This window comes from Thrips palmi, unplaced genomic scaffold (genome assembly GCF_012932325.1).
Source record: "Thrips palmi isolate BJ-2018 unplaced genomic scaffold, TpBJ-2018v1 HiC_scaffold_10, whole genome shotgun sequence".
NCBI lineage: Eukaryota > Metazoa > Arthropoda > Insecta > Thysanoptera > Thripidae > Thrips > Thrips palmi.
Genome location: NW_023144621.1, coordinates 8508192 through 8526237, shown reverse-complemented (window position 1 = coordinate 8526237; position 18046 = coordinate 8508192). Strand labels below are relative to the sequence as shown.

General features: G+C 59.1%; 1 protein-coding gene across 1 annotated transcript in view; it reads right to left on the bottom strand.

The window, feature by feature from the left end:
- The window catches only part of LOC117653614 (somatostatin receptor type 2-like), a 97174-nt gene that overhangs the window by 36603 nt on the left and 42525 nt on the right, over positions 1 to 18046 (bottom strand). The window contains exon 2 of the mRNA XM_034399413.1: positions 15937 to 15995. The gene's annotated coding sequence lies outside the window, so the exon portion shown is untranslated. The remainder of the gene's footprint in view (positions 1 to 15936; positions 15996 to 18046) is intronic.

The window sequence follows — 18046 nt, the reverse complement described above, 5'->3', positions numbered from 1 at the left end:
GCCGAGGCCCTTGGCTGCGTTTTGCTGCGGCCCGAGGCCTCGGCCAGGCCCGGCCTCGGTCTCGGTCTCTAGTCGGCCTCGCTAACTTGACGCCGAGCCGCCTGCCGCGCCCCGCGGTGGTGGATCAACCCGTAAACACTGTTGTTGAGGGAGCGGCTTTCGTTCTTGCGGCCCTGCCGGCCTTGCGGGCGGAAGGGTCGCCTAGGGTCGCCGAGGGTCGCCTAGGGTCGCCGAGCGTCCCCCAGGGCTCCTCAAGGTGCTCACTAGGCCGCAGGCTTCGCCCGAGGGCTCGACCCACTACCCTGGTTTCCTTCTTACACGCGCAAAAAAAGGCAAACTCATCGTCGCCCCCTTGCCGGCGCGCTGTCTCCGACATGTGTCCGAGGGTGGAGATGACGGCCCCCGCTCAAGGGCACCGTTTTGATGATTGCCGTCTGTTTACCCGGCCAAGCGGAGCCCCAGCGGGGCCATATCTCTCCGCCCAGCCAATGCGTCAAGTTTCTCCAGGGGGACATGCCCTGCGCGTCCACCCCTCCCCTCCCCACTCCGCTCTCAATCACCACTGCCTTCCGCAGTTGTTGTCACCGCCGCCCCCAACTTCAGTTTGCGTGCCAACCGAAAGTGGGTGAGAAGTGGTGACGTCGCACAGATGATGAGCCCCGGCGTCGCGACCAGCAGCAAGGCCGTCTGCGAACGGGAGAGCGTCTCTCTCGCGCCCCGACGGGACGCCCCGTGAGTGCGAGAGAGACAGAGCGGCCTAGGCCGTACAAAACAGTGGAGCGCCGCGTGGCGCTGCGGCCCTTCCTTTTCGCTTGATCGATGCCGCAATTAGTCTAACGAGCCGGCCGACTGGCTACGCCCCTGCATTCCGAGCGTCGCTTGCTCTGTCTCTCTCGCACGGGACGCCCCATGAGTGCGAGAGAGAGGCAGAACGACCAAATTGAGCAGCTACGCCACTGCACCTTGTATTCCCCGCAGCGCAGGCCGGACATATAAACCCTTATTACCGCCACTGCTGAAAGCGGAAAGCGCCTTCGCCTTCGATCGGACGCCACGCCGACGCACCGCGCTACGGCCGCGCGCCACGAAACCAAGGCCGGCCGCGTCGTCGCTCTGTCTCTCTCGCACCCCGATGGCGCAGCCAGTGAGTGCGACAGAGACGGAGCGAAGGAATCAGTGCGCAGGGCTGCAGGGCCAGGGCGCGGCCCGGCGTGGGGCCCGACCTGTGACTCTCAATCTCTTTCACTTTGCTGTGACTGCTCGGCAAGGGATTACGGCAAACTGCGCAACACCGGAGCCAGGCAGCACGGCAGCACCGAGACCAGAGCGGCAAAGCGGCAAAGCGGCAACGCTCGAGGCTCATTCCGGACAGTGCCCGTCCTCCACATTTTATCTCTCTCACACCCCCGCGCAACCCTGATGACATGTCCACCAAGGTGAAGTACCACTGGGTATTCTTCCAAGGACCACTCAGCATTTTTCAAGCACCACGTGGTATTTTTACATTAGTGCAAGATTCATCAGAATCTTTTTCTCGAAATTTATTCCAAACTATTTTCCCTCGTAGGCTTTCTAAATCGTTTTCGCTTCAAAGGTCACCTCTTTGCAGGGTCCTAACAGTGCGGCGGGCGGCCGTTTCGTAATAATGTCGCACGGCCTTCTCGTTTTTCATATTTCACGGTGCGAGTCACGTGGCCGTCTACATTTCACTTGGCAGTGGCGCTGCCGCGCACCGCGTTATACTAATATCGCCTTGTTTACGGCACCTGGGACCCGGCCGCGGGGGAGGGGGGGGGAATCGGAATTTCTGGAGGGGCGCGCCACCACGAGCGCGAGAGAGAGATTCCCACCGCAGCATCATCAAATTTTCAGCGCGGAGGCCGCTGACGGCCGGGCAAATGTGTGGTTTCATCACGCCTCTCTGCGTTTGTACTCACCGCAACCCTCTCCCCTTTTTACACGCTCTCTCTCTCTCTCTCTCTCTCTCTCTCTCTCTCTCTCTCTCTCTCTCTCTCTCTCTCTCTCTCTCTCTCTCTCTCGCACACACACCCACTCACCACTCACACTCCTGCATACGCATTGGACTAAGCACACCAGCTAACAGCACTGCACACAAGGCTTATCCAACACCGAAACCATTAACAAACGAACTTTTCGACGTCGAGCCCTTTTAGCGCTGGCACGACTGCGTGGCACTGCGTGGCACTTGCCACACCCGCCATCATTTTCTCCGCCCCAGCCGTCCACTACACCGGTACAGACTTTATCGGAACTTGGTCACCAGATAGTTTGGAGGGCCCTCTCGACAACAACGCCACCATGCCGGCGGGGCTCTCCACCACCTCGACAACAGCCCTCTAGACGTGCCGCCCACGCCTGCCGCCTCATTCTCAAGGCTCGTTTCATCGCTCCGTCTCTGTCGCACGCATGGGGAAACTATGTGGGATCGAGAGAGACAGCGACAACACGGTCCTTCCGCACAGGTGGCTAGAATACCGGTGGAGGCGGCCGAAACTCTAGTACGCGAGCTCCAGAGTCGCTAAACAGGACTCGAACCGAACGTGTGGTGACCTCACCAATGGATTCCTCGTTTGGAGAGCAATCGATTGGCGGGTTCACACGTTCGGTTCGAGTCCCATTTGGCGACTGCAGTGGAGCTCAAAACGCGTCCGGGCTTTTGACCGCCTCCGCCGGTCTTCTGGCCCACTGTGCGACGGTCCGCAAGGCGAGTGCCTCGACAAGGCTGCCCGCTGTCTGCTCGGCTGTCCCCTTGGCTGCCCGCGGGTAGGGACAACGGATAGGGTTTCCGTGCAGCGCGACAACTTCAACGGGCATGGCAGCACTCGGGCTCCAGGAAAGCTCCAGAAAGGCTCCAGCAACGTGCTCGGCTCAGCAACACTCCACGCGCGGCGCGCGGTGAGGGGGGGCGGCAAACGTGAGCGCAAAGTAGCTTTCTTTTCAAGCGTTTCGTGCGGAATAAAAGCCAGCCGCCGGTAAGCACGGCACGGCACGGCGCTGTCAAGGTTAACAAGCCTCGCCGAGAGAAACATCAGCAACAACAATGGCGCGACAGCAACAACATTCGAATTCACGCGCGAGTGTTCACCAAGTATTTTCACGCAAAGGCCCGGGCAGCGCGCGGGAACAGGTATAAGCAGCCAGCCGCGCGTAATCGAGAAGGCTCCCCCCGGCGCGCCGTCAGGCAACTTTTGGCGCTCTCTCTCTCGCACTCGCGTGGGAGAACGCGAGAGGGAGAGAGACAGCGCGCCTCTCTGCCGCGGCCCCGCACTGTGCCAAAAAACAACAGTTAATCCCGTTAATTTTTTTGCCGGGATTTACTGTAGTTCAGAACTCATGATTTACTGTGCCTGGCTACAGTATTTACTGTACCTGGTACAGGATATTCCGTACTCCACTTCTGTGGTACAGTAAATCCCGTACAAAGTACAGTAGATCCTGTAAAAAAGTACAGTATCCTGTAATCTGAACTACAGTGACAGCTGTACTAATCACTACAGGATTTACTGTGGTTTTTTCCCACAGTGCGATCCGAGCCGCGTTCTCGCTTTCGTCCTGACGTCGACATGCTCGCGTGCCGCGGCGTGCCGTGCCTCCCTGCAGGGCCGTATGGTGAAACTCGAAAAACCCGCATTAAAAAACATGTATTCATGTAAGTCGCTTCGCCAGACATCATCTGAGTCGCCTTCATAATTCACTCTCGTCTGCTGCGCACTGCGCGTTGTTTGAACACGCGAAGCGCGGAGGCTTCATCTCGGCTTGGCCAGGGCAGGGCCAGGGCAGGGCCAGGGCAGGGCCAGGGCAGGGCCAGGGCAGGGCGAGGGCAGGGCCAGGGCATCGCCGCAAGGCGATGGCGTGCCTTTCCTCCTCACCAGAGACGTCTCTTTTTCCAGACCATGCTCCTCCCGTTCTCCAGCCACTCCAGCCACTCCACTCGCACTCGTGCATACTCCAGCCCGGTCATTCGCTCTTTCATCTCGACGATGGCACAGCCGCGGCGCAGCTGCCACGCGCATGTATGCCAGGCTTGTTTGGCGCTGCTAAGCGGCTGCCTGCAGGCTCGCCCCGAACGCCGGCTTCGTCTCTCTCGCACTCACGGGCCGCCCCGCAGGAGCGACGAAAACGCAGCGGAATCGCTCTCCGCAGGCCTGCCAGTGCCCGCCAGCGCGGAGGCAGCGGCTGGGCCGGGGCGGGTGTCCAATACGGTCCAGCTTATGAAGTTTGTACGAGGTGTTGTCCAATCAGTAGGCCAGCTGCTGCCACCCACACGAGAGGGGAGGGGAGGGAGGGGCGGAGAGAGGGGAGAGAGAGAGAGAGAGAGAGAGAGAGAGAGAGAGAGAGAGAGAGAGAGAGAGAGAGAGAGAGAGAGAGAGAGAGAGAGACGTCAGGCCCCACCCACATACACGACGAGCAAGAGAGCAAGCGAGCAGCAGCGACCACTCCTTGAGCTGCATTAGCGGACCGTGACGAGCAGTTCACCACGATGAATCGATGAGTCGATAATGGTGAAAGTGACGGCGTGACGAAGGCTAACGCAAAGAAGAGCGCCTTTTAATAAAGCAATAGAATAAGGAACGGTAATTAATTTCGGGGCGGTGGCGCCTGCCTTGTCTCCGTTCCAAAGCAGAGTGCCAAGTCAATAAGGCTGACTCATCCCCATCCCCCAGCCCACCCACACTCCGTCGTGCTTCCTCTATCAGTTCGTCCGTCTCTCTCGCTCGCACGGCCGCCTCGTCAGGAGGCGCCAGACCTCGTAAATTAAAGTCCGTCTCGGAAGAAAAATACAACGACGGCGTCGGTGGCCCCCAGTAGGCCGCCCTAGCCCCCCTTATCATTACGGCTCTGTGCTCCGGGGCGGGGCGGGCCGTGGCGGGGCGGGGCGGGGCGGGGCGGGGCGGGGCGGGGCGGGGCCGCCGAGACGCGGTCGCCGACTGGGAGGCCGGCCGCCCGGCAGCCAGGCACCCCCCAGCGCACGCGTGTTCGGCGGGCCGGCCTATCTGCCGGTTCACAGGGGCTTCGGCGGGCTTCGCGCTTCGCGTGGCGCAGCGGTGTGGCGGCGCGGCGCGTGGTGCGCCCACGCCGCTCGCCGTATTCCGTTGTTTTTCCGTTCCCGTTCGAACGGGGCTTCCCCGTGGGAAAATAGGAAGAAAAGCGGAGAAAGTACGAGAAATCAGACGCGAATAATAGAGCACGTCGAAAAGCGGCGGCGCGACGACGGGGCTCCCTCATTCCGACAAAACGCGTTTTCCTTTTTTTTTCTTTTATTTATTTTTTTGCCGTAAATTGGGACGCGCGCATTACTCTTCTCGCTCCTTCAGCCGCCATTTTTCTTTTCAGCGACGCACATTTTGTCGGGCCTCATTGGCGCCCTTCCGCACTTCCGTTCCACCACTTGGAGGCCAAGCAGGGCGAGGCAGGGCGAGGCAGGGACGCCTAAACGAGATTCCTCAGCAGACTAGCAGTGGCGTAAGTCAGCCCGCGCCGTCTCTCTCGCACCCTGCAGGAGAACACCCCTGCAGAGAGAGAGAGAGAGAGAGAGAGAGAGAGAGAGAGAGAGAGAGAGAAGAGAGAAAGAGAGAGAGAGACCCAGCCGGGGCCCACCGACAAGGGTACCCGCCGGGCAGCGCCTAGCGGGATGCACCCGCCGCCGCCCCACACTCGATTCCCCGCTTTCGATGACACTCCTAGCCACGCTGCAGCGGGGCCATAAACACCGCCTTTTACTACGGGACACACAAAGTTGGCGTGGCAGCGCAATGAGGCAAAACGGGCGGCGGGAAGCGCGCAGCAAGCACGCTGGAAGCACGCTGCGAGCGCCCGGGAAGCGATCAGGCCCGTAAAGTGGGACATATCGGGTCGCGCACACACCATACACCAGCAGCAGCAGCAACAGCAGCAGTAACAGTAGCAGGACGCATTTCCTCTTGCGTGATTGCCACTTCGGGGCGCAGGGCGGCGCAGAGCGGCGCAGGCCCGCTGCAGTGTTCGCGGCCAGGCATGCATGCATCGCATGCAAACATGGCGTGTCTGTGTGTGAGTGTGGCCATGTTCAATTACACTGGACGTTCTCCCTCGCCACCCACTCCACCCACAATCTCCCTCTTTCTTTGTCTTTCACGCACACACGCTACCTCTCTCTCTTTCTCTCTCGCACACACTCGCACGGCACGCACGCACTCACACGCCGCGTGCAGTTTTTCCCGGGCGCGGCGATCAGCGAATGCCTGGGGCGATGAGGGCGGTGGCAGCCCCGCGCACGCAAAGCCCCTATTAACGGCTATTCTTCAACGCCCTCCCTCACCGCCCTGCCGAGGCAAGCCGAGGCAAGCCGAGGCCCAGCCAGGCCCCGGGCAACACCAACACCGAGGAATGAAGCACTAGAGGGCGGAGGGCAGACTGGCACACTGCTGAATCCGTCTCGAACTGGGTTAACAATCGCGGAGTGCCCAGACCACGCACATGCCCCTGCTCGCTCGCTCTCGCTCTCTCACCCCCTCTGGCGAGGGGAAGGCGGAACCAGGAAAAAGGAGCTAGGTCCTCTTTCTTCTGGTCGCAATCCGAAGCGCCGCATTAAAAGTTGTGAAAGGGCTGGGGTGGATGTTGCTCGATGTTGCTTCATCGGATGGACCAGTGAGACAGCGAGCTGGGTCGCGGCGGACAGGCTGCTTTCGCTCCAGGCTTTCAGCGCTTTCAGGCCCACACCACTGGTATTCAATAGCAAAGTGCTTTCTTGTTTCGTCCTCTCTCGGAGGATCTTGATCCCTGCGCCACACACGGTCAGCGAGACACGTTCCTGTGTGTGAGTGGCCCGACGTCCCCGCCCCGCCCCGCCCCGCCCCGCCCCAGCCTTCCGCTACGCTGCCGGAATGCGACATGCGTCCGGCCAGCCACTCCGCCTGCCTGATGCTGCCTGCCAGCCCCGTCTGTCCCGACTCCCTTCACTCACACTTGACTCACTGCCACCGCGACAGCTGTCTGCTGGCCCCACCTCTCTCTCTGTCTTCTCACTCGCTCGCTCTCTCCCCCTCTCTAGCCCCTCGCGAAATAGATGAATCCGGAAATGACGAAGGCCTTCCCAGAGTGTCTATTTGTCCGGTGGGGCGGCGAGAGTTCTAAATGGCGCGGCCTCCGCCCGGGATCCACTTCTGAGAGAGCTCTCCTTGAGCCACAGTGGTAAAAGGAAGGACAAACATCAGTGATTCAATGCTTTCAGCAGACGCTTCCACGAATTGCGCGCACACACACACACACCTTCACACACATACCTCATCCCCCCCCCCCACACACACACACACACACAAGTCGTCTGCACTCTCACGTGCCGGGCCGGGCCGAAAGGTGGCCGGATCCGGGTCGGCCACGGGCACGGCACGGCCATGCAAACAGGTAACCAACTCTCTTCTCCAAATTACGCGGGGACTTCAAAGCCGAAGCCAGAGGCAGCCAGAGGCAGCCAGAGGCCGGCCCAGTTGGCCCGATCGGCGCGGGGGACTGCGGGATCGGCCTGGTCGCGCCCAGCCCCTCCTTTTTCCCTGCGGTCCGGCACATTTCCGGAAGCTTCAAAGCGGATTGTAGATTACAACGTGCGTGTGACAGACAGAGAGATAGAGAGAGAGATAGTGTGTGAGTGTGTGCGTGGGCGTGTTTGAAGGGTCGTGGGCTGGCTCCTCGACTCCATCATGTCCGCCCCCTTTCAGAGCGACGGGAAGTCGGTAGTGGACGTCGTCCGAGGACACCGAGGAGTGGGAGGGAGAGAGAGGGGTGACGGTCGCTACCCGGTCGGATGAGACAAACCCGTTGTTTGCTGGGGTACAGTAGTGCGGGGCCCAGCGTGGCCATGCCATGCCATGCCATGCCCCCGCAGCCACAGCTAACAATGGGCCGGCAGCCACCGCTAGCCGCGCTCACGGGCCTGCGTGTTTCCGGGTCCGGGGATGCTGGTACACCCAAAGGACTCGCCCTGGCGGCCCTGGCGGCCCTGGCGGCCCTGGCGGCCCTGGCGGCCCTGGCGGCCCTGGCGGCCCTGGTTCTGCCCGCTCGGGTTGCCGTGCCCGGGGCCCAGGCCGTCGGCGTGCATGCTTCCTGCGGCCAGGTACCACCGGTTTTATACCTCTGTCTCCGTCCTTTACGGACTTCCAATGAGTGCGAGAGAGACAGCAAAGCGTTACTTTAATAGGTGCACGACCGCTGATCGGCAAAAAGTTTCTCGCCGCGCTGGCGTCCGCGACGCGGTCTGCGACTTGTCTGCAACAGCGGCGCCATCTGCATCCGCCCTCGTTTCCATCGCTGTGATTCCAGCTCGTTTTCCGGCCGCGCAGACCGGGCTGGCGGCGGCATGCTTTCTGCCTCGCTTTCTGCAGAATGCAACAGAGTTGCAGCCGTCCTTGTCCCACTCGGCGACCAGCGCCAGATCAGCGGACGGCAGGGGAAGGGGCGGGTCGCGAGGTGCCGCGCCACTTTCGGCTTTAGTCCGCCCCGGGCTGTGCCCAGCAGGCCGAGCTGGACGGGGCTGATCTCGAACGGCGTCGCTCTGTCTCTCTCTCTCTCTCTCTCTCTCTCTCTCTCTCTCTCTCTCTCTCTCTCTCTCTCTCTCTCTCTCTCTCTCTCTCTCTCTCTCTCTCACTCAAAACTACGGAGTGTCCCACGAGTGCGAGAGAGACAGTGCGGCGAAAGCGCCGCGCTGCTCGGAATCGGTCCACAGACTGTGCCCTGCCTGGCTGCGCCCTGGCTGCGCCTTGCTGTTTCGCGGTGGACGGGCTCCGAGAAACCAGGCCAGCCGCGACATGCGCGGCCAACTTGCAACGAACAGTTACAGTGATCTGCGCGGACGGCGTGGGGTAGGGGTGGGGGGCACCCCTTTCTTCGGGGGAGGCCAACCAGTCAAGCAGCACGTCAGCCAGCCAGACAGACAGACAGACAGACAGACAGACAGACAAAAGGCCAACCACAGGAACCCAAGTCTGCGTCTCACCTGGATCCACGCACCCAAAGTCGTTTCGTCTCTAGAGACAGCTGTCTAACGAGCGGCTTCCCGTACAGGTGGTGCGAGAGAGACAGAGCGACGAACCACTCCTTTGAATCGCGTCGTTGTTTGCGGCTGCAGTCCCGACTTCTCTTCGGACGCTTTTTTTTTTTAAAGCGAGAGAGAAGCACCGCCGAGATGGAGTCAAGATCCCCGGGATCCAGGCCCGGGCACGGAGAGTCACGCAGCCAAGGGTCGTTCTCTCTCTCTCGCACCCCTGCAGGCCTGCGGGGCGCCTCACGAGTGCGACAGAGACAGAGCACCCAATCCTGGGAAGCAGCCAGCAGGCCGCGAGGCTCCCAGAGGATCCGCTTCTTGTTATATTCGCAGTGTCGTCATTATTGTGCCGTCACAGTGCAGCCGGATGCACCGCCAGCAGCAGGCTGAATCCGCGTGCTGCTCCGTCTCTCTCGCACTCATGGGGCGTCCCGTAAGGGTGCGAGAGAGACAACTGCATAAGCACTGCTCGGCCAGCAGGCGGACGGCCCTACCACGGCCCGGCCACCGCCAGGCTGCACAACGAGGGCGCGGCGGAGCACTGTCAGGGCCTCCAAACGGCCGGGTAAACTGCTGGCTCCATACCCGGTCGTCTGGGGCCGGGTGAAACAGTTTACCGGCACCCGCAGCCCCACACCTGCAGCGGGTTAAACCCGCACCCCAAAAAGGGCAAACGTTGGCCTGCCGGGTCTGGAGAAGTGGGTCTCGAACGACTGGGTATGGAGCCAGCTTTTTATCCACCCGTTTGGAGACTGCTGTGCGAGACAGAATAATGCTACGCGCAGTTTAGCGGCTGTCGTTTTGCCACGGGCATACCGTGTCACGTGACAGACGTGACGTCAGCGCGACTTCTCCCTCATCGGTTGGAAATGACGGATCCGTTTGTCTCTGCATCGCTTCCCGCCGCCACCCGCCGCCGTTCGATTTAGACTCGAATCCGACACAGGGGCTGTACGCGCGCGCGCAACCCGACACCGGCGATGCCACGGCGCCACCAAGGACGCTGCCCGCAGGCCTCTGTCGCTGCCTCTCTCGATCGGGAAGCTCCAGGAGTGCGAGAGAGACAGAGCGATCACAGTGGCTCTGTTTCGGAATGGGCCTCAGCCAGCTCCACCCTGGAACGCCACAAACCTACATCATCGGTTTTTTTTCCTCTTCCTGTTTGACCCTCGCCCCATTTTGTACGCGGCCGCCCACGCACGGCGCGATCCATCAACCACTATCGTTCCCTCCTGTCTGCCGCCAAAGTGTCAAAGCGGATACGTGGAGGACTGTGCACCTCGGCCCGCTGCTGGTGCACTGCAGAGGAGAGAAGCAACCCCAACCCGCCAAAAACATAATAAGACAAAGAAAGCGAAAACAAAGAAAATTTTTGGCTGAGCGATAGCGAAGCCCTTGCCGTGTTTGGGCGCGCTGAAAAGTGACTGGTCGTGAGTCTGTCTGTGACTTTGTACTCACCAACGATTCTCAGCAACTACAGTAGCTATAGTTTCAAGATTTCGTATTTAACGTCACCTTAGTACCCCCCAACACGAGTTTGTTTCAAATCGTTGTTTAGTATCGTTTGAAATATTCAAAACATACTTTTGAATCAGGTTATTAGCATGGTTAGGTTGGCAGCACTCAGCACTCACGAATTTCTCATACCTGCGGCCGCGGCTCTCAAATACGGGACAGAAGCAAATAAGCAAATAAAACAAAATAACGAGCAGAAGGGTTTGGAAATGAGATCGGCCATAGTTTTTCCACATTCTAGAATGATTAAAACCCTTTTAGGGTATCAACACAGCGAAATATGGAGAATGGCCGTGAAAATGATTTACGTGTTTCGTTCCCCTCTCCCCCCTCCCCCTTTCGAGGGGAATCTTCTTCAGGTCAGTGCACTTTGACAGAGCAGTGTAAAAAGAATGTTTTTATTTTGACCTTTTGTATTGTGGGCATCTACTTGTTTCATTTTCTATAGTGTCATCCTCTTTTTTTTTAATTCTCATAGTAGAGGAAATCAGGGAAATGCAAATAACTTGTGTTGAAATTAGCAGGCATACTTAGTTTGGACTCGAGAAATACATTCTATTGCAATGCTGCAAGCTGACAAGAGTGCAAAAGTACTAACATGTGTTTATTAATAGAATCAATGTATGGTTGTGTATATTTAATCCTAATAGAGTTTGAATTGATATTGGGTTCAAAGAGACGACTCAGGTTTTGAGCGGTGAGTGAATTAGTGAATGGATTTAATGAGACGATTCCTTTCACTTCACTGAAGTTAATATAACTGGTACTACTCAGTATTGCATACCTGAGTAAGATTAATTGTGTCGGTTCATTAAGCCTTGGGTAGCCTTGGCATTGGACTCTATATGACGAATCACTGGATTTGACAATAATTGGTCCCCGTTAACTGGTTCAGATCAGCCTACCCTAAACTGACTCTCTTAATATTAACTGTGATAACGTATGCCAATCAATATTGTTTTATTCACTGGTTCACAATGAAAGAATGACAAAATGTTTCATAGATATTACTTATAAAATTGAGAATTCATTAGTTAAGAAAAAAGAGATATCGAATAGTGACCCAATCATACGAGTAACCAATTAAGCGATTCAATGCTGGCAATTGAATGTTACTCGACTGAGGGATTCACATTGGTGTGGCATCAGGGAATTGGTGATAACAGAGGGTGCTTCATGAAGACAGTGTAGGAATGTACAGAAATTGAGTCTAGATAGTTGTTTGTAGATTTCAGTGTACTAGTCACAAAAGCTACATTTATTTCAATGCCAAACCTACACTTTCACCTAGAGCTACGCAATTTGGGGCAAAACTTTCTAATTTGAGAGTCATGCGTTTCCCTGCAGTTTTCAGTGCGCTGACTTCAATATTGACTTCTAAATTGTCCCCAGACCCAAAATTTAACCGATTTTGGGTCAAATTTTTTAAATTGAATTGCACATTGATTCTTGCAGTTTTTTGAGTGCTGATAGCAAAAATCACTTCCATTTAGACATCAGACTTATATTTTCATCCGAAACGAGGTCATTTTGGACCAAAATTTTCAAGTCGAGTCTTATATTATTTCCTGCAGTTTTTGGTGTGCTGAACTCAAAAATGACTTCCAAAATTTTCCCAGACTCACACTTACCCGAATTTTGACCAATTTTGGACCAAAATTTTTAAATCGAGTTTGACATTGATCCCAGCAGTTTTTGGTGTGCTGATAACGAAAATCACTCTCATTTCGACTCCAGACTTATATTTTCATCCCAAATTAGGTCATTTTGGACCAAAATTTTCAAGTCGAGTTTTATATTGTTTCCTGCAGTTTTTGATGTGCTGAACTCAAAAATGACCTTCAAACTTTTCCCAGACTCACATTTAACCGAATTTTAACCCATTTTGGACCAAAATTTTTAAATCGAGTTTGGCATTGATCCCAGCAGTTTTTGGTGTTCTGATAACGAAAATCACTTCCATTTGTACCCCTGGTCTAAAGTTCACTGAATATGAGTCCTTAAGATGCACATTTCGTCTTCTCAAGCAAAGTCCAAAGTGCACAAACCATGTCAATTCGCATCGCTCAGCCACACTACGCGCCCAGACTAAACGGCGCGTACCCCTAGTATATTTATCCTTTTTAAGATAAGGAATTGCACTGGTAAAAACTAGACGAAAGGTCGTTTTGTTCCCGGTGCTCCACACTGCTCCACACTCGACGGTGTGCCGCCCCAGCGTCCGGCCGCTGCCGCTGTCCACGGTGCGTGCGCCAATGGAGACAAACTGTTGGGGCGGCGGCGCCACGGACCGCGCCACACCCTCGGCCCGGCCGCCTGGCGCCTCCACCTGCGTTCGATTTCAACTCGAGAATTGGGCCACGGCGCCGCGGGGGCCGTCCCGGCGACGCCCCTGGGCCGGCACGCTGATTCCGAACACTCTCTCTCGCACTCACGGGGCGTGCCGAAGACGCGTGAGAGAGACAGGGCGACGAGGGTCCTGCTAGGAAGCAGCCTGCCAGGCCGTCGACCGGGCCACCGCCTCCACGCCGCCATCAAACAGGGAATATCGATGAATCGCTCGTCCGCCACGCGCGCCATGACGAAGATGAACCGGAGGGCCGTCCCGCCGCGCCCCGCCGCGCCCCGCCGCGCCCCGCCGCGCCCCGCCGCGCCCCGCCGTCCCCACTGGCCACGGCCCGGCCCAAGGCCTGGCCGTCCCCGCCACCGTAATATCCACGAGACGGCCGGCAATTTATCAGCAAACGTCCGGGGACTGTCTCGGCACGCCGATGTGGGGGTGGCCGGCGGCTGGGGTCCGAGGCCCAGGCCCAGTGCGTGCCGGCCGAGCAGGTGACCGCAAAAACGGACTAATCGGTCACTGGGGCGGGGCGGGGCGAGGCGGGGCGGGGCGGGGAGCCTGTCGGAATGCGCGCGGCACGCGGCAAGGGGGGCGGCGGCAAGGGGGGCGGCGGCACGGCGTGTCGAGTACGGCGTCGAGCACGGCGTCGAGCACGGAGGCGCGTGAGTGAGTGAGTGACTGAGGGAATGAGCCTGCCACCCCACCCCGCCCCGCCACGACCCCAAGGCTTTAGCGGGGCGCCCTCGGCACTGGAGCCCCAAGGCTCTCGAGGGGGCCGGACCCGAGCGAGCGGAGCAGTCACACTGTCAGAAAGGGAACGGTTCGCTCGAGCGTCCGGTTTTGCCGGGTTTTGCGGTGTGGGTTGACCGCCCACTTTTTTCTCTCCCCTCCCCCTCCCCACGTGTTCGTTCACGTGTTCCGGTCCGCCGCGGGGCGAAGGCGAAACGTGCGAGATGATAGACGGCCGTGGGATGGCGTGACCAATTCGAACTCGCTTTGGGGAGGCGCGGGCGGGGCGTGGCGCGGCGTGGCGCTGAGGCCCCCCGGGCCGCAAGCACCCGCAGGCCTTCCCCGGAGCTCCCGAGGGTGGCGCGAAGCGGACGAGGCCGAGAGCGGGACCGCGCGCCAATATGTAGAGTCACGCACCAGGAAGGTGTGTGCTGCTGTCGGCACAAAAGCGGGGAGGATATTTATCAATTCAACCGCCTCTTCCTCATCCAAGTTGGCACGCCACGGCACAAAGTTGAGCGCACAGGAGACTGATTCTGGGAGATTTTCGTCGCTCCCTTTCTCCCTTGCTCTCACTGGGCGCCGCCTACAGGAGCGAGAGAGACGGAGCGACGAAAACGACTCTCGGAATCAGTCTGGCGAGGTCGCTACGCCCCGCAAGGACGTTGCGCCACGTGTTGACCCAGGCACAAAGGACAGCAGCTATGAGTGGGCGGCGGGGTGGCGGAGGGTGGCGGAGCCGACGGGGACCCGACAGGGACCATGCAGGTCACCAAGTGTTTTCGTGTGTCCCTCTAATTGCTTTAGCCTCATTTTCCGACGGACTCGCCACACCCCGGACGCAGCCGCCGTGCCGGCGGGTTGGCCGGTTGGTCCGCGGCGCCGCGTCTCGGAGGCGGCCGTCAACAACGACGGGCACTGCAGGCACGGCCTTGGCACAGCCGTGGCACAGCCGTGCTCCCGGCAAGTGTTTGCAGGGAGCGCGCGTGCGTCTCCACGTTGCCCACGCGTGGGAGAGAGAGGGAGAGAGACAGGGCCGGGAAGAACCTAGGTAAAAAGTGCCGCGGTACTGTACCGGCCAAGAGAGAGGGCGGATACCGGATAGAGGGAGAGAGCGAGGTGGAGCGATGGGGTGAATGGGAGAGAGAGTGTGTGTGGAGGGGAGAGAAAGAGAGAGAGACAGAGTGTGGAGGGGGGGAGAGAGAGAGAGAGAGAGAGAGACAAAGAGGCGCCGTAATGAGGAAAATCGCCATCATTCGGAGACTGCGATGTGGGCGCCGCAAACACGCAGAGAGCCCTTCGCCCGAGTGTGTGAATTGTGACAGGCTTCTTTGCACATGACTCGTGACTCAATATTAGTCGTCATGGTGGCGGCGCCGGCGCCGCCGGCGCACTACCACGACGACTAACCTATGAGCACACAGACAAACACATTGACGCGCGCACACACAGCAAACACAACGCCATACCCCTCCCCGCACACACACACACGTACACACGCTCACAGGAAGCGTCGTGTGACCTCCCTGAAGGAGAGGGCGGTCATGGCGGCGGTCCGGCTCCGGCGCGCCGCTGCTGCAGGCCTTTATCCGGCTCAGAGGGCGGCTTTTCGGGTAGGCGGGCCGTGTATCTCCATTCTCCATCAAGTAGGGTACCGCCCCGAGTGAAAAGGCGAGTCGCCGCGGCACGGCGGCACGGCGGCACGGCGGCCTAGCCGACCGGGGTGGACGCGGAGCAATCGCCGGTCAACCGACTGATTAAATTCTTGTTGAAAGTTGCAGGGCGGCAGCGATTGGAGCGCCTCTTCGTCGACCTTGCCGTGCCTCGGTGGGGGAGGGGGAGGAGGGGTCAGGGGGCGCGTTGAGCCGGGACGGGGAGGGGGCGGGGCGTCGCATGGGGCGTCGGCAGCCTCCAGGGGATTCCCCCAGGGTCGCCGCCCCCCTGCCGGCCCAGCCCGGCCCCACTGGCCGAAAGGTAGACCAGAACAAACCTTCCCCCCGAGCGTCCCTGCAAGGTCAACACCCAACACACGCAGGCCCGCCCCTGTCCACGCGCCAGTCACGCGGCCTGTACGTGCGCGAACACGAGCGTGCGTGCGTATGCGTGTAGGTGTGTGTGTGTGTGAGATAGAGAGAGAGAGAGGAGAGAGAGAGAGAGAGAGAGAGAGAGAGAGAGAGAGAGGGAGAGAGAGAGCGAACGAGCGCCGTCCGAGGCGACGTGCTTTAATAGGGATGAAATCCCCGGGCTGGCCATCGCTCCGCTGTCCGCTGCGGCGCTTCGCTTTCGGTCCACAGAGGCGCGGCGTGCCACTCACCTGCCGGTGCGTCGAGGCTGACGGGGCTGACGGGGCTGACGGGGACGTCCAGCGCCACCCTGCACAACAGAAAGAGGAAGGCCACGTCATGACATGTCCACCCCGCGCCAAGCGCAATGGCAAGCAACATGAGTCACCAGGCACAGCCTGCACAGCCTGTCCACGCGGAGCGAAAAAAGGAGAGGAATCTATAAAACGGCGTCGAATTACGGCGTGCCCGCTGCATCGATCAACGTAATTGGTGCGTGCCGAGGACCGAGGTGGGCCGAGGTGGGGGTAATGGACGCTGCACAGATTCCCTCGCTCCGCGGCTACAGTGCTGCAGGCTGCGAAACCAACAGGCACTCCTAGGAGTTCTCGCGCAGCCCCCGGCTCACTCCGAACAGCGCTCTCGTCGCTGCCTTTGGACTGCCCCTTGAGTGCGAGAGAGAGAAAGCAGCCTCAGCCTGCAGGGCCATTATTTATGGACGTTCGCGGCATCGGCGAGTACTTTGGATAAAAGCAAATCATACCAACTTTGACTTTCCATTGGGCGAGTCTGGTTGCGGCGGGCCTGTCCAGGCTGATTTCGAACCGTGCTTCCGATATTCTATCCCTCTTGCACCTTTCCGAGGCGCACCATGAGTGCAAGAGAGAGGAGGCGACAGAAGTGTAGTGGCATTGGCAGCCGTACAGGGGCGAGCCGGTCTGGCTGGACGCGGTGGGGCGTGAGGGTGCGGCGGGGCACGGCACGGCAAGGGCCCTCAACAGGTGTATGAAGGTTGATTCTCTCATTGCTGCCGTCCTTGGCTGGCTGGGCTGGCTATGCGAGGACTCGCAATTGGCCCTCCGAGGGCCGTGAGGGCCGTGAGCCGCACGATATGGCGCGCTGCTCCGGCACACCTCAGTGCTCCCGACGCGGCCCGCCCCGCCAAGCCCCGCCACGCCCCGCCACGGAATCGCGCGTAAAGGCATATGATGATCGCGAGCGCGGAGGCTCGGCGCCGCCAGGGTCGTTCCATGGAATGAGCGCTTCGCCACCGCCCGCCTCGGCCCTCTATATTAAGTAGCGTGTGTGCCGTATATTTAGAAGGCGCCGCCTCCGCCACCTTCGCGCCCTCCACGAAGTGTGTACAAACTTGGCATATTGCTGAGTCTTTCCAGGAGGGCCGAGCGGGCGAGGCGGGCCGAGCGCAAGGTGCAGACAACGCGTTTTTATAAAGCGCCGCTGGCGTCCACACCGGTTTCAAGGAGCCATTCCGGCCTGCAGAATGGCGGTGAGATTTTTTTCCTGCCTTTTTTTTAACGGAAGTCCGTAGCGGCCCTCCTCAGCACCTTAACTTGAGCCACTTCTAGGGGCTGCGTGGGGCGTGGGGCGCTCTCTGCGAGGCCGGCGCGGCGACGCCGTGGTGGCTCGGCCAGGCCAGGCCAGGCCTGGGTGGCGGCGGCGCCCTCAGAGTGGCGTCGCGAAAGGAAAAGTCCGCGCAACACATAAAATTGACAAACGACGTCAACGAGACGTGTACACACACACACGCGCAAAAATCACACACACACACACACACTCCAACACACTGGCACACACACACACATATCGTTCGGATCGCGGGCCTTTGACCAAAGTCAATGACCGAGTCGCCAAATGCCAGCACGCTCGCGCGGATCTGCGCCGGGGTGACTGCTATTGGCTCGCGCTGCGGTCCACTCAAACAAGAAAAACAAAACAACTACTGCCATTGTTTAACTTCCAATCGCATCACGCAGTGTGCGCGCGGCTCGCCCCAATCGAATCGCACTAAGCGACTAAGCGCGAGGCTGTGCGGGTCACGCCGTGTTCGTTCCGCGATGACAGAATGCATTTCGGACTTGTTGGTATTCCGCGCGCAATCCTGCAGTGGCAGTGGGCGGCCGACTACCCGGTGCTGCTGTCGCTCGCGTTCGGCGGGGCTCTGCCGGATCTGCCGAACAACACACTGGACGGGCGGCTACTTTGCTTGCGGGGAAAACAAAACATTTATTGAAATCGACGCAGACTCTGGCTCCTGTTACGCTAACCGCGACGGCCCTCCATAAACTGGGCTTTCCAATTGCAGCCGCCACGCCGCCTCGCCCTGACAAAGTGCTGCTGCAG